The sequence below is a fragment of the Ovis canadensis genome, chromosome 1 (assembly GCF_042477335.2).
Source record: "Ovis canadensis isolate MfBH-ARS-UI-01 breed Bighorn chromosome 1, ARS-UI_OviCan_v2, whole genome shotgun sequence".
In the NCBI taxonomy this organism is placed as follows: domain Eukaryota; kingdom Metazoa; phylum Chordata; class Mammalia; order Artiodactyla; family Bovidae; genus Ovis; species Ovis canadensis.
In genome coordinates this window covers 218,841,470-218,855,461 of record NC_091245.1, presented here as the reverse complement: position 1 = coordinate 218,855,461, position 13,992 = coordinate 218,841,470, and the positions used below count along the sequence as shown (strand labels likewise).

The 13,992-nt window shown below is 39.5% G+C and overlaps 1 protein-coding gene across 19 annotated transcripts in view; it reads right to left on the bottom strand.

Moving 5' to 3' along the window:
• PLD1 (phospholipase D1) overlaps positions 1-13,992 on the bottom strand; it is a 284,818-nt gene that overhangs the window by 215,658 nt on the left and 55,168 nt on the right. For 7 of the 19 annotated variants that reach the window (XR_011250462.1, XM_069560207.1, XM_069560178.1 and 4 more), the window contains exon 1: positions 3,414-3,604. The exons of the other annotated variants lie outside the window; for them this stretch is intronic. The gene's annotated coding sequence lies outside the window, so the exon portion shown is untranslated. Of the gene's footprint in view, positions 1-3,413; positions 3,605-13,992 lie in introns of those variants that run through there. 19 annotated transcript variants of the gene reach the window in all.

Below are 13,992 nucleotides of genomic sequence, written 5' to 3'. Positions count from 1 at the left end.
TAAAAGCTAAACAAGCAAAAGGCCCAGGTTTGAGTCTTAGTGGTTTTATTATTTTAGCCTTAAAAAGTCTCAAAAGTCCCAAGATTAGCTTATGCAGTTAAAAGACAGTTTTTAAAACTGTGGGCTTATTCTCCACAGGGACTAGTCACCATTGGTCTCTTTTACTGACCACTAACCAAGCTCTGCATTCTGCTTTGCCACTGGTTCTCTCCACTCATCACCAGCAGAACATGTGAGAAAGCAGAGCACAAGCTCAACCCTCACCCAGGGGAAAGAGAACACAAAGGACACGCCTTACTGGTTGATGGTGGGTCAACAGGAGCATCTTTGAGTAGGAACGGCAGCACAGATAATAGTATTTCATGGTTGCTTCTCAGTAATAATAAGGATTGGATTATATTTCCCAAAGACATTAACTTCTCACTCCATTTCTTCCCCACCACATCGTCTCTCTGAAGCACAACAATATTACTGCCAACTAGTTGTTATGACTTGGGACAAATTATGTAACTGGGACAGTTTCATCAACTGTAAAGTGGGGATAATAAAGACAATTGACATCGTAGGGTTGTTGTGAAGATTAAATAAGAAGCTGACACAAGGGATGGCCCTTAGGAAATGCTTTTTGAGTGTTAGCCGTTACTATTACTATTACCTTGCCTCTACTACTCCTGCCATGATTACTAATATCATCACCTCCAGAAATGCCAGAAGGTCAAACTTAATTTGGGTTCTTTAGAAGGAAAGAGGGAATGGGGGATGTCTATGGTCAGATCAGCCCTGGGAATAGAATCTGTCCTCAGCCTTTGCAATCCCTCTGGGAAGTTAGTACATACTATCATTACTAAAAGTGAATTTCACAGCACCTCTTGCCTTCTGTCTGAGTTGCTGATAACATAAGCACAAGATCCATTCATGCGGGCGCCTTCAATGAGCAGGGTTGGGAACAAGAATTCAGGGAGTCAGGCGTGAAAAAGGCAAAGGTGGCCATACATGAATTTGACAAGACCAGAAACTGTAAATCAACAGCTGACAGTTCCCTAAACATCCACACTGAAGATCAAGCTTATGGGCAGGAATGAGACTGATCTGGGACATGAACAGACCCGGCTGATAGGTGAACATTTATCAAGGTTCAGAAGTCAGAAAACCAACTCCTAATATCATCATTCCTCCTGATCATTCATTTCTTTCCTCTGAGTCCTTATTTTCTAGTGACATCCATCATTCCCAATGTTTGGGGTATGGGCCAATTTGTGTTGAAATAATCTGCCCTAGGATTTGTCTCCAACTTTGAATCTAAGCTTTGTTTTAAAAGGAAATAAGGATCACATGCTTCTGGAACATAAACTGTGTTCACAACCATCTGAGATTTATGAGGCATCTGGAGTACTTCTGACTGTTAACAAGAAAGCATGTTGGATAAAATTTAATCGGCTCAGAGTTTAACCTGATATGGAATGGGAAAAATGCCTGTCTCTACTTGATTTTAGCCAAAAGGCAGAGATGTAACAAAAGTAAACCAGTCTGGCAAGATGAGAACGAGAACTCCAATGTGTGTGCTAAGCCTGGAATCAGGAGTAAGATTTGCTTCGATCCCAAGTTACAGGTTTTGAGCACTCCCCTGTACAGTCTTTCTTTCCTGTCATGTTTGGAGGAAGCTTACTGTAATGCATACTCTTTAGGGAAACCCTAAAATCTGGTTTTTATGGAGTTTCCTCTCTTATTCTATCCATTGTCACGTTGTTTTCTGTCTGTTTCTAATCAGTAGTATTTTGTTCTGTTAACATCTGTAGAAGAAAAAGCTGTGAAGCACTTGGGAATATAGAAATTGAGACCTACCAGACATAAATGTGTCTGATGTGAGCTTTTTAAGACTTATCCATGCCGATTAAGCACAAACGAATAATCAACAAGCAGAATGTCTTAACACTGTCCTTTAAAATCAGGGAGCAGGTATATTCAGATTGACAAAAGTCTTCTTTAAAATTTTAAGTTAATAGTATTTAATCATAATAGCATTATGCAGTACTAACACATATTAATATTAAGCAAATCACAGCAATCTGCTTTTTTTCTTTTTTTGGATTTACTGTTGAAGAAAATATCTGCAGACACAGGGGCAATAATACAGCTATACAACTGTGTCTCGGAGGGGATAAAGTCCAGTCCGTTTTGCAATTCTGACATGGCATGCAGACATAACTTTATAACTTCAGCTTCAGCAGAGATAGGACTGGGAACTTTAAAGTTTAGCAAATCACCTCAGAGATTTTTCTAAGTATAATATCTATTTCTGTCTTCCTTCTTCCTCAGGTTTATATTTTTAGACAGAAGAGAACAAGAGAGAACAGACCCTTTCTGAAACACTGTATTTCCCAACAGGGCAAAGAGAGAGGAGATTAAAATGGTAATAATAGAAGTATATTCACGTATTTTAAAACACTAGTGCTTACCTTGAACTAAACCATACCTAAAGTTACATAAAAGCCAGTATACTTCATAAGAACACTTATACTTCATAAGTACTTCATATACAAAATTGAAAATATCATCAAATCGAACTACTCTTGTGAAACTATTTAATACCAGATTGCTTTGGTGACAAGTGAACAAAGGTAAAATTGCTCTCGAGATGTCTAAGTTAATGAAATTAAGGAAGATATTCTCTTGATACTTCACTTTATTGACTTAATTTCATTTTAATACTATGAGCGATAATTTCATGCCTTACAAGGCACACTCCGTTTTGACTGTCATATTTACTCCTAGAGTAATCTTCAATCCTGAGGAATTACTTAAGAAGAAAAACAGTGATGACTAAGGAAGGGATTCCGTTCAGCTTGATCCACCTGTGCAGTCTGTCCACGTCAACTGTTACACAGGTATTTTCCGAGGCATTCTAGAAAAATGCCAGGCTTTTCAAAAAGAAAATTAAAATGACATTCTGGTTCCTTTAACTGTAAGTAGTAGGCCCTAGAGAAAACCATACATCAGACAAGCTTGCATGCTGGCTGGGACACAGCACACTGTTGCCTTGTGCTCCAAAAAGTAAAATAAACCATGTATAAAATCATAGCTACTCCTAGAAGACATCATGAGAAGATATAATGAAAGGAATTCTGAAAAAGGAACTGAAAATGCATACAAACAAGCACAGATTTCTAGACTGCACATCTAACACAAACCAGTCATTATTTCATGGCTTCCTCCTGCATTTAATATTGTCCAACAACGCAGATATGATAAGGAAGACTATAAACCTCAGACCTCCATAGGATCAATGAACATTATTTTCTTAAAAAACACAGCAACAGCACAAAATGCCATGCCGACTGTCATGTCATTGCCCCCTGAGAACAGAAAGAAAGTCTGACACATGAAGCATAAAGTCCAAAATGTTATTTACTAACCTGGTGCCCCCGTGAAAGTAGTCGCTTCATATTGCTTTAAAGAAAGAATCCTTACTATGAAACTAATCTCCAGAGCAGCTGACAGCTGAGAAGGGAAAAGAAACTGACCACCCGGAGAATCCACAGACACAGGAAAGCAAGCCCCGTTTTTGGCTGACTCCCCAAAGGCAACTTAAGTCGTAGCCAAGCCCACAAAGCACTTTAGCCTATAAGCTTTAGTAATGAACTTGAAACCACTCCCATATGTTAAATAGACACTGGGCTACTATGAGAAATAAAATCCATGTACAGAATGAGCTAAGACTTCGGGCTTCGTTTTTGTACTTGCTGCCCAAGAAAGCTGTAACACACCAACTTAAACAAAGAGCATTCTCACTCCTTTCTCTCCCTTCAGAGAGACTTAAAGTGACTCATTCATTTTAAACAAGAGGAATACAGTCTGCCCTCAACTAGGGCCATGAAATGAGTTTTATATTATTGCCCAAGTTGGTGGTGGTGGTGTTGGAACATATAGCCCTATAATTTCACGTTGCCTAAGAGGGACCATATTAAATTATTGTTTCTGAGAATCAAAGTTACATACTATCACTATTCCTACATTTTTGAAATATACTGTTGTTATTGTTTAGTCACCAAGTCAAGTCCGACTCTTTTTTGCAACCCCATGGATTGTAGCCCACCAGGCTCCTCTGTCCATGGGATTCTTCAGGCAAGAATACTGAAGTGGGTTGTGATTTCATACTCCAAAGGATCTTCCCGACCTAGGGACTGAAACTGCACCTCCTTCATTGGCAGGCAGATTCTTTACTACTGCCACCAGGGAAGCCTCTTAAAATACATTAAATAAGGAAAAAACCTCATTAATCACTGAAGTCTAAAAGTTAAAGTTCAGGGGAAAAACTTATCAAAGAACTACCTAACTTCTGAGTCTGACATGGTGTCTATAAATCTGAAAATTACTTGTAATTCAATTCTACCATCTACAGTTAGGTTATTTTATAAAACAAAAAAGTTTTTTTGGTAGTTTTATAATTGTTTACAGTTTAAACTAGAGCTTAATATAACTCACTATGGTTTTAAAATAATAAATTTATTTTTCATTCTAAAAAACAATTGATAGTTTCCTTAAGACATTTATTTTAAAAAATAATGTTCCAACATATTGCTTCTTAAGAAAGAATTAAAACTCCATGCTCTGCTTTTTAACATAAAGTGCTCATGGTATACAAAATTTTTCCCAAGATTTCAACACCAAGAGCAGTTTTAATTCTTGTTTCCATGATTTCTACCTTATTTTTAGAAGACCTGTTTAACACAATGGTCAAGATTACCAAATTCAGTGTTTCTTCTGAGCCATAAAGATGGGACCAAATATTCCCAAGGAAAATTTGCAATACTAACCACGTACTTTAATAACACTTGATTCTTTTGTTGCCGAGTAGATTTACATGTATTTATGGTAAAATCCATGTTACTCAAAACCTGTGAAACATAAGTCATTAGCATATTAGCTCAACAAAATCAGGCATGAAAAGCCCTGTAACTCCCTCAGATCTAATATTCGCCCTCCACCCTCCCCCATCCACTCCCAGGGTCAGAGCTCAACAGTTTCTGCAGGTGTCAGTTCAGAATGAGGGGGAGCAAGGCGGCCACCTCAATGAGAAAACCAGCCTCAAGACTTTGGCCTATGCGTTATAAAGGAGCCAGTGCCCCACCTGGTGGCAAAACCAAGAATAGGCTGAAATAATTAAACCTCAGGGGAAATACTAGCCGTTGGGAAAAAAAAAAAGGAGGGGGAAGAAAAGGATGCGTTATAAGAGTACAACAGACCAGAATATTTATAGAGGGTATGAAAATATTCATGCAAAAGAAAAAGTATTATAATTACATTCAAAACCTGTGGATCTGGTTTGCAAGCATATATAATGATTTGCATTCCCAGAGACATATTCTGATAAATAATGTTGATCTCTCCTTAACCCAAAGGGCTGAAAGAAAAATTCCTGTGAGACCAGCATAATCTCTGAAATGTAAGAACCCTGGATACATCCCAACTCAGCTAGCTAACTGCTGGTGGGACTGTGTCTCCATCATTCTGTTAAGATGCTATATCCCCAGGATTCTTCCTATCTTTCTTTCAAAGAGTGTTTCCTTTTGTCTAATATAAATTATTTCTGTTAAAATCGATGTTCTGATATCCTCAGCGGAAATGAAGAACAGTTAAACACTGGGTTTTGAATTACATGACAGTTTTTAATAAAACTCCAGCAAAAATAAAAGTATAATGGAATGTGACTTTTAAATAAGCCCAAGCCATACTACTGAAACTAAGACTAATATTACAAAACTTACTGAAACTAAAACTGATAGCTAATATTTAAGCTCTCACAATAAGCTAGGCATGGTTCTAAAGTGCTTCAAGAGATTCATTCATTTAAATCACACCAATCTATTATTTTGCCAGTTTCACAGATGAGAAAGCTGAGGCCTCTAAAGAGTAAGTACCTTGCCAAGACCAAAGAGCTAGTGGTGGAACTGGGATTAGAACGCAGGTCATCTGGCTCTAAAGTCAGTGCTGCTAATCACGCACGATAATAAAGCTGTCCTCCTCTGTGCACACCACTTGTGAAACTCTGCCAGACTCTGGTCAAATGAAAGGGAGCAGGAGACAGTTGGACAAGAACTTTCTGTGGACAGTCCTTGTGATAGTGCTGGCTGGGAAAGGCCACAGAACTGAGACCTGGAGGCCATAAGGAGGGTGAGGGATCCCCAAGCAGAGGGCACTCACTCAGCCTGCCAAGGCAAAGGGGGAAGTGGGAAGCAGACCACCAGAGGGACCACAGGCAGCCTGATGAGGCTGGGAGACCAACAGAAGAAACTCTGTGAGGGAGACAGGAGTCCTCTGATGTCACATCATGGAGATAAAGAGGCATCACCAAGAGATTCTAAACCATAATGTGACCAGATGTGTGTGTTGGAAAGAGACCCTGAAAGGTAAGCAGAAGTTTAGAAGACATTCTAGGTAAAGGACATATCAGTGCTTTAAAATATACAAGTCTACACTTCCACAGATATTATCAAGGAGACTGGGGCAGTAATCCTGGCAGCAGCAATGCTCACTTACTTGCTCAGGCTGGGTTCGGGGCCTGAGCCATGTGGAAGTTGTTAATGCCACCAACAGAATTGGGCACACAGAGGAAGAGTCGGCTGGCAGAAGGAGGGTTGGGATGGACAAGACAAGGAGGTGGTTTTTGGAGTCTATCAATAAGGGGTGGATATTATGTTATTACTTTTTTGGTATACTGATAACTGTATATCAGTCTAATTGGTTTCTTTCGTAACCCTATGCAGTCTGGTATTTTCTCTTAAGAATCTTTGCTGCAAGAACTTTTGCCTTGCAACTAATTGGCTGTAGGACAGCTTTACCATAAAAGACAAAATCATGAAAATAAATTAAAATAGGGACATTAAAAAGGACATAATGAAGCTTGAAAAACTAATAACAAAACCTTAAAACTACTTGAAACATTCTGAAAGCAATGATACTTCCTTTCTCAAAGTCAATCATTAATGATGCAGGGTCTAATGTTGGACATACATCTCCATGGTATAAAAAAAAAAACCTGCTGTAAGACTCTTCAGATTTCCCTGTAAGTAGAATGAACAGACAAGGGATGCATATATATATATATATATATATATATATATATATATATATACACACACATAATATACAAACATATATATAAAGCAGTGCATATCTGGACTACATTAAATGTTACATGACAGTCCTCATTTCACCAAATCACCTAAGCCAGATTCTGTGCCAAATACCAAAATTCTGTCTACATCATGTTCTGCACTATCAAATAACAAAAAATGTCACCATTTTCATAAAACTTACCAAGAATCATGTAACCATTTATCTGGGGGATATTGGAGGAGTCTGAGTCTCCTTTTGCATTCAACTTCTAATACTGAGTGATAAATCTGGTAAAGGCGACATTACAAGATGAGATGTTATATCTAAATGAGCTAAAGAACCGATACGTAATACTCTCAAACAGTGTCGTGTATCACTAGCCTCTGCTTTTATATTTGCCATAGGTTGGTAAACTTCTGGTTCTGACAAGAGAGAGCTGGCTGTGCCCAGGAAATGATTAGCAAACTGTTGTTATCATTTTCTAGTACAGTATTCAGTCTGGCTTTACACTCTCTTATTTCACACTTCAGTAAGTTTTCTTATCACTGTATTTTCTATCAAGTTGCTATAACACAGTTGAAACCAACTGTCAACCAGTCACTTTCTGTTTTACGGCAAAACTGCCTTACGGCCAATTAGTTGTGCAGTAAAACTGCTTTATGGCAAAGATGTTTACTGCAGAAATGCCTAGAACCTCTAATTTTATTCACTTAAATGTATGCATTTAATTTAATGCATTAAACATTATTCTGTAAAGGGATTCATTAGCTTCACTAGAATGCCAAAGGGGTCCTTGCAAACTCTCAAAAGAGCAAAGAACGTCTGATACAAAGGGTGGGGGGCAGGTAACACAGGAAGACACTTAAAGAATTCAGAAAAGGGGAGACGGAGTATGAGATGACCAGGATTCAAATCCAGGATACTGATTTGTGTTCTTTCCTCCACCAACTCTACACTCTAAAACAATAAAAACAGAATCCCTTCATTTGTGTCAACAAAGTACTTTCACAGGTTACAGCTCACTAGCTCATCACAAAGACTTAAGTAGGAAAAGGCAGGTGATACCAATCTGCCTGAAACCTCAGAGAAGCCGCTGCCCAAGAAGACACCACTCCTTGGGCCAGTCCCAGGCATGGAACCTGGGATCTGCCGCCCCACCCTAAGGAGCCGAAGCTGTAGTCCTGAGCGCGGAAGAGGCGATGACAAGCCCTCATATCACATTAGCTAGAACCTGATCAGGAGAGGACGAAAGACCCTGCTTCTCTTCAGGCTTCCATTTGCAGGCAGGCCTAACGATTTACTTGGATGCTTTGCTCTTAACTCTTATTTAATTTTGATTTGTGATGGGGGTGAATTACAGGACTTACAGTATTTCAACTGTTTGATTTTCCTCTGGCTGTAACCAGAACAGAAGCCTATACTTAAGCAATTAGTCTGAAAATAGATAGACAGGCTAAAACAATGTGCTCTCTGTTCTCTCCTGGCTATGCCCACCAACCGCATTCATTATTTAATCTGGGACACGTGTTTTCAGGGCTGTGTTAACAACAATGTGTCTTATTGTCTTCATGTCCATTCCCTATTCGGCCACATGTCATGGCTCATATCTGTTCTGCATCTTTTTTTGTTTTATTTTGATTCTCTTATTTTTACAGGATCATTTTCTTAATTACTACAAATTGCTCTGAAATCTGTTCTAATGCTCCAAAAGGTTACATTTATTAACTCTCTGATAACAAAAAAACTTAATGGACACACACACATTCTTTTAGACTGATGCAAATCTACATAAAACTATATCATTAAAGCAAATTTTATCTCATAGTTGGTTAGGTAACCTATCTTTTTAAAAAACAATCTGATCAGTTCACAGGTTACTCTGGCCTCTTCTCATATAAGGTGTTTCCTTTTACATGATAATGAGAAGGTGGCTATACATGACTGACAAAATATGCTTGTAGGAGTGGAAAATTTTTCCCTTCTAAGTTCTTTGGCTGGTCTAATAATTAAATTGATACAGACAGATTAACAAGAGAAAAACTAATTTTGTATATATGAGAGGTGATAAAAATGTGGGATGCAAAGAAGTAGCCAAAGAAGGTAGCTTTTATAATTTTTAGACAAAAGAAACAATAAATTTGTGAAGAAATGACAAAATACTAGGGTTTGGGCTTGGTCCAGCAAATCAGTGAAGTAACAAAGTTTGTTTATACAACCCTCTTGGCCCTGAATTCCCTGACTCTGACAATGAGGATGCCTTCAACCCTCCTGGTACAGGGAAGATCCCTTCCACCTGGGAGATTTATCTCCTGCTCTCAGGGAGACAAAGGAGGATCAGAGTATTCTTGTATCAGCTGTTTCTTAAATAACTTTAATTCAAAATAATCAATACGCCTAAGTAGCATATTTTAGGGTGACATACACTTCTCTTTCATATTGTTCAGAAAAAAACCTGATTATTTCTTTTTTTTTGAACAAATATATGAATATTTTTATTTGTTCCTTAGTCTACTTCTTTATATTCTTCTAAAAAAGAAGGAAATGCTTAACATGCTCTTTTCCCACTTTCATCCACTACTGAGGAGTGAAAAAATTGAGTATTTCTTAATATGCATATTAAAATGTAAATTATTATGTTTGTTGGTTGGCCTTTAATTTCTCAGTTACTCTAGTCTTTAAAAAAATTTTATTTTAAATTGCATGATAATTACAATATTGTGTGGGTTTCTGCCATACATAAACATGAATCAGCCATAGATACATAAATGTTCCCTCCCTCTGGAACCTCCCTCCCACCTCCCACCCCTTCCCAATGATGCAGGAAACCCAAATCCAATGCTAAGTTTTTGTATGTAGTTTTTCTACTCTTTTAAATAAGAAATCATAGTGAAAACTGTCCCTTGCCTTTGAGTCATAGCCACTTGGAGTGAGATTTCTTGTGGATTAAAAAAAAAAAAAAAAGAGTTCAAAGTTATCTTACAGGCTCTGGGAACAGAAGAGCAGTGTCCTCCTGTGGCTGCCTCTCCTTGGATACATGGACACGTGGACTTCGCAAGCCAGCCCACTGTCTGGGCATCAGAGAGTAACACCCTAGGGCACTTGTGCTGTGGGGGAGAAGGGAGTGAAGCTGGCAATGGCAAGCCTGTGATGCGTTACCTTCTTCCTAACCACCCAGAAGCACTTCCTTCCTTGCTTGTCCAACCCAAGTAAGGACGGGCTTCCTGTCACCCTGGCAGTTCCTGTAGCCTGAATCATTTGCTTTCATTCCTACCTTGTTTTCTTTGTGCTGCTCTCAAACTGCTTCCTCACAAGACCTCTCCCTCCTGCCAAACCGATTTATTGCATTCTTTACCTCCCCTAGTTCTTAGGGTTTATGTCACTGCCCCACCTTTGATGCCCATCCACCTCATGGCCAATAAAGGATTAAAATCCTCCCCGGCATTTCAAGAGGCAGTCCAAATCCACATGCTCCATGAAGCCTCCTCAGACGACTCTAGTTAAAAAAAAAAAAAAGCTTTTTATTTTTATAAAAAGCTTTTATTTCATTTCTTAGACCTAGAACAATCATCAGCACATGTATTAGACAACTATTACTATGATAACATTTGTTCTGTTGTCTTGATTGGTTATTTAAATATTCGATGGCATTTAGGGCTTCCCTCATAGCTCAGTTGGTAAAGAACCTGCCTGGGTCAGGAAGATCCACTGAGAAGCGATAGGCTACCCACTTCAGTATTCTTGGGCTTCCTTTGTGGCTCAGCTGGTAAAGAATCTGCCTGTAATACGGGAGACCTGGGTTCTATCCTTGGGTTGGGAAGATCCCCTGGAGAAGGGAAAAGCTACCCACTCCAATATTCTGGCCTGGAGAATTCCATGGACTGTGAAGTCCATGGGGTCGCAAAGAATTGGACACAACTGAGCGACTTTCACTTGGCATTTGACTTTTCATGTACTTATGTCTATTCCCTCCAGCTAAATTACCAATAACTGGATTGTAAGTTATACTTCTGACATCAACCACTGTAAAAAGTATACAGCAGGCAAAGTCCACCCTATGTAGCGTAAGTATCTGTTGGTTAATCATAAGAGATTTCAACCGTGTACACAGTTGATTTATCTTTGGCGGCGCTGGGTCTCTGCTGCTTTGTGAGGGCTGTCTCCAGCCGCGGGGTGCAGGCTTCCCATTTCAGCGGCCTCTCTGGTTGCAGGGCACAGGTGCCAGGTGCTCAGCTTTCGGTAGTTGTGGCTTGCAGGCTCAGTGGTTGCGGCACACGTCACCACAGCATGTGGAATCTTCCCGGACCAGGGGTCAACCCATGTCCCCTGCACTGCAAGTGGATTAGTATCCACTGCACCACCAGCAACGTCCTAGATCATTTACGTTACTGAATAGCAGTCATAATCACATCAGCCAACACTATTGCCACAATGTCTTATTACACCCAATCTTATTTGGCATTCACATTTGCTGCATAAGGTAAATACCATTATTTTCCCCATTTCTCAGATGAAGAAAATGAGTCCAGCAAGTTTAACTTGCCCACAGTCATTCATCAACATAAACTTATAGAGCACTTACTATGTGACAAGCATTGGTAACAGTATTAACCCTTCAAAGTAGAAAGTCCCTGACCTCAGGGAGTTTGCATGTATTCTAATAGGAAACAGACGATTACCAAATAAACACATATCAAACCAGATAATGCTAAGTGCTAAGAAGAAAACCAAAGCAGAGTAAAGAAGTGGAGAGCAATGGGGTGAGGGGACACTCTCCTTACATAGGGTGGCCAAAAAAGGCCCCTCTGGGGAGATGACACTTAAGCAGAGAGCAGAATGAACTAAAGTAACAAGATTTATAATTATTTGGGGAAAAGGTGGAGAAATTAAAAAAGGAGATCAGTGGAGAAATAACTCCAGAAAGAATGAAGGGATGGAGCCAAAGCAAAAACAACACCCAGCTGTGGATGTGACTGGTAATAGAAGCAAGGTCCGATGCTGTTAAGAGCAATATTGCATAGGAACCTGGAATATCAGGTCCATGAATCAAGGCAAATTGGAAGTGGTCAAACAAGAGATGGCAAGAGTGAATGTCGACATTCTAGGAATCAGTGAACTAAAATGGACTGGAATGGGTGAATTTAACTCAGATGACCATTATATCTACTACTGCAGGCAGGAATCCCTCAGAAGAAATGGAGTAGTCATCATGGTCAACAAAAGAGTCCGAAATGCAGTATTTGGATGCAATCTCAAAAATGACAGAATGATCTCTGTTCATTTCCAAGGCAAACCATTCAATAACACCGTAATCCAAGTCTATGCCCCAACCAGTAACGCTGAAGAAGCTGAAGTTGAACAGTTCTATGAAGACCTACAAGACCTTTTAGAACTAACACCCAAAAAAGATGTCCTTTTCATTATAGGGGACTGGAATGCAAAAGTAGGAAGTCAAGAAACACCTGGAGTAACAGGCAAATTTGGCTTTGGAATGCGGAATGAAGCAGGGCAAAGACTAATAGAGTTTTGCCAAGAAAATGCACTGGTCATAGCAAACACCCTCTTCCAACAACACAAGAGAAGACTCCACACATGGACATCACCAGATGGTCAACACCGAAATCAGATTGATTGTATCCTTTGCAGCCAAAGATGGAGAAGCTCTATACAGTCAACAAAAACAAGACCAGGAGCTGACTGTGGCTCAGATCATGAACTCCTTATTACCAAATTCAGACTTAAATTGAAGAAAGTAGGGGAAACCGCTAGAACATTCAGGTATGACCTAAATAAAATCCCTTATGATTATACAGTGGAAGTGACAAATAGATTTAAGGGCCTAGATCTGATAAAGAGAGTGCCTGATGAACTATGGAATGAGGTTTATGACATTGTACAGGAGACAGGGATCAAGACCATCCCCATGGAAAAGAAATGCAAAAAAGCAAAATGGCTGTCTGAGGAGGCCTTACAAATAGCTGTGAAAAGAAGAGAGGTGAAAAGGAAAGATATAAGCATCTGAATGCAGAGTTCCAAAGAATAGCAAGAAGAGATAAGAAAGCCTTCTTCAGTGATCAATGCAAAGAAATAGAGGAAAACAACAGAATGGGAAAGACTAGAGATCTCTTCAAGAAAATCAGAGATACCAAGGGAACATTTCATGCAAAGATGGGCTCAATAAAGGACAGAAATGGTATGGACCTAACAGAAGCAGAAGATATTAAGAAGAGGTGGCAAGAATACACGGAAGAATTGTACAAAAAAGATCACGACCCAGATAATCACGATGGTGTGATCACTCATCTCGAGCCAGACATCCTGGAATGTGAAGTCAAGTGGGCCTTAGAAAGCATCACTATGAACAAAGCTAGTGGAGGTGATGGAATTCCAGTTGAGCTATTTCAAATCCTCAAAGATGATGCTGTGAAAGTGCTGCACTCAATATGCCAGCAAATTTGGGAAACTCAGCAGTGTCCACAGGGCTGGAAAAGGTCAGTTTTCATTCTAATTCCAAAGAAAGGTAATGCCAAAGAGTGCTAAAACTACCACACTGTTGCATCTCACATGCTAGTAAAGTAATGCTCAAAATTCTCCAAGCCAGGCTTCAGCAATATGTGAACTGTGAACTTCCTGATGTTCAAGCTGGTTTTAGAAAAGGCAGAGGAACCAGGGATCAAATTGCCAACATCCGCTGGATCATGGAAAAAGCAAGAGAGTTCCAGAAAAACATCTATTTCTGCTTTATTGACTATGCCAAAGCCTTTGACTGTGTGGATCACAAGAAACTGTGGGAAAATCTGAAAGAGATGGGAATACCAGACCACCTGACCTGCCTCTTGAGAAACCTGTATGCAGGTCAGGAAGCCACAGTTAGAACTG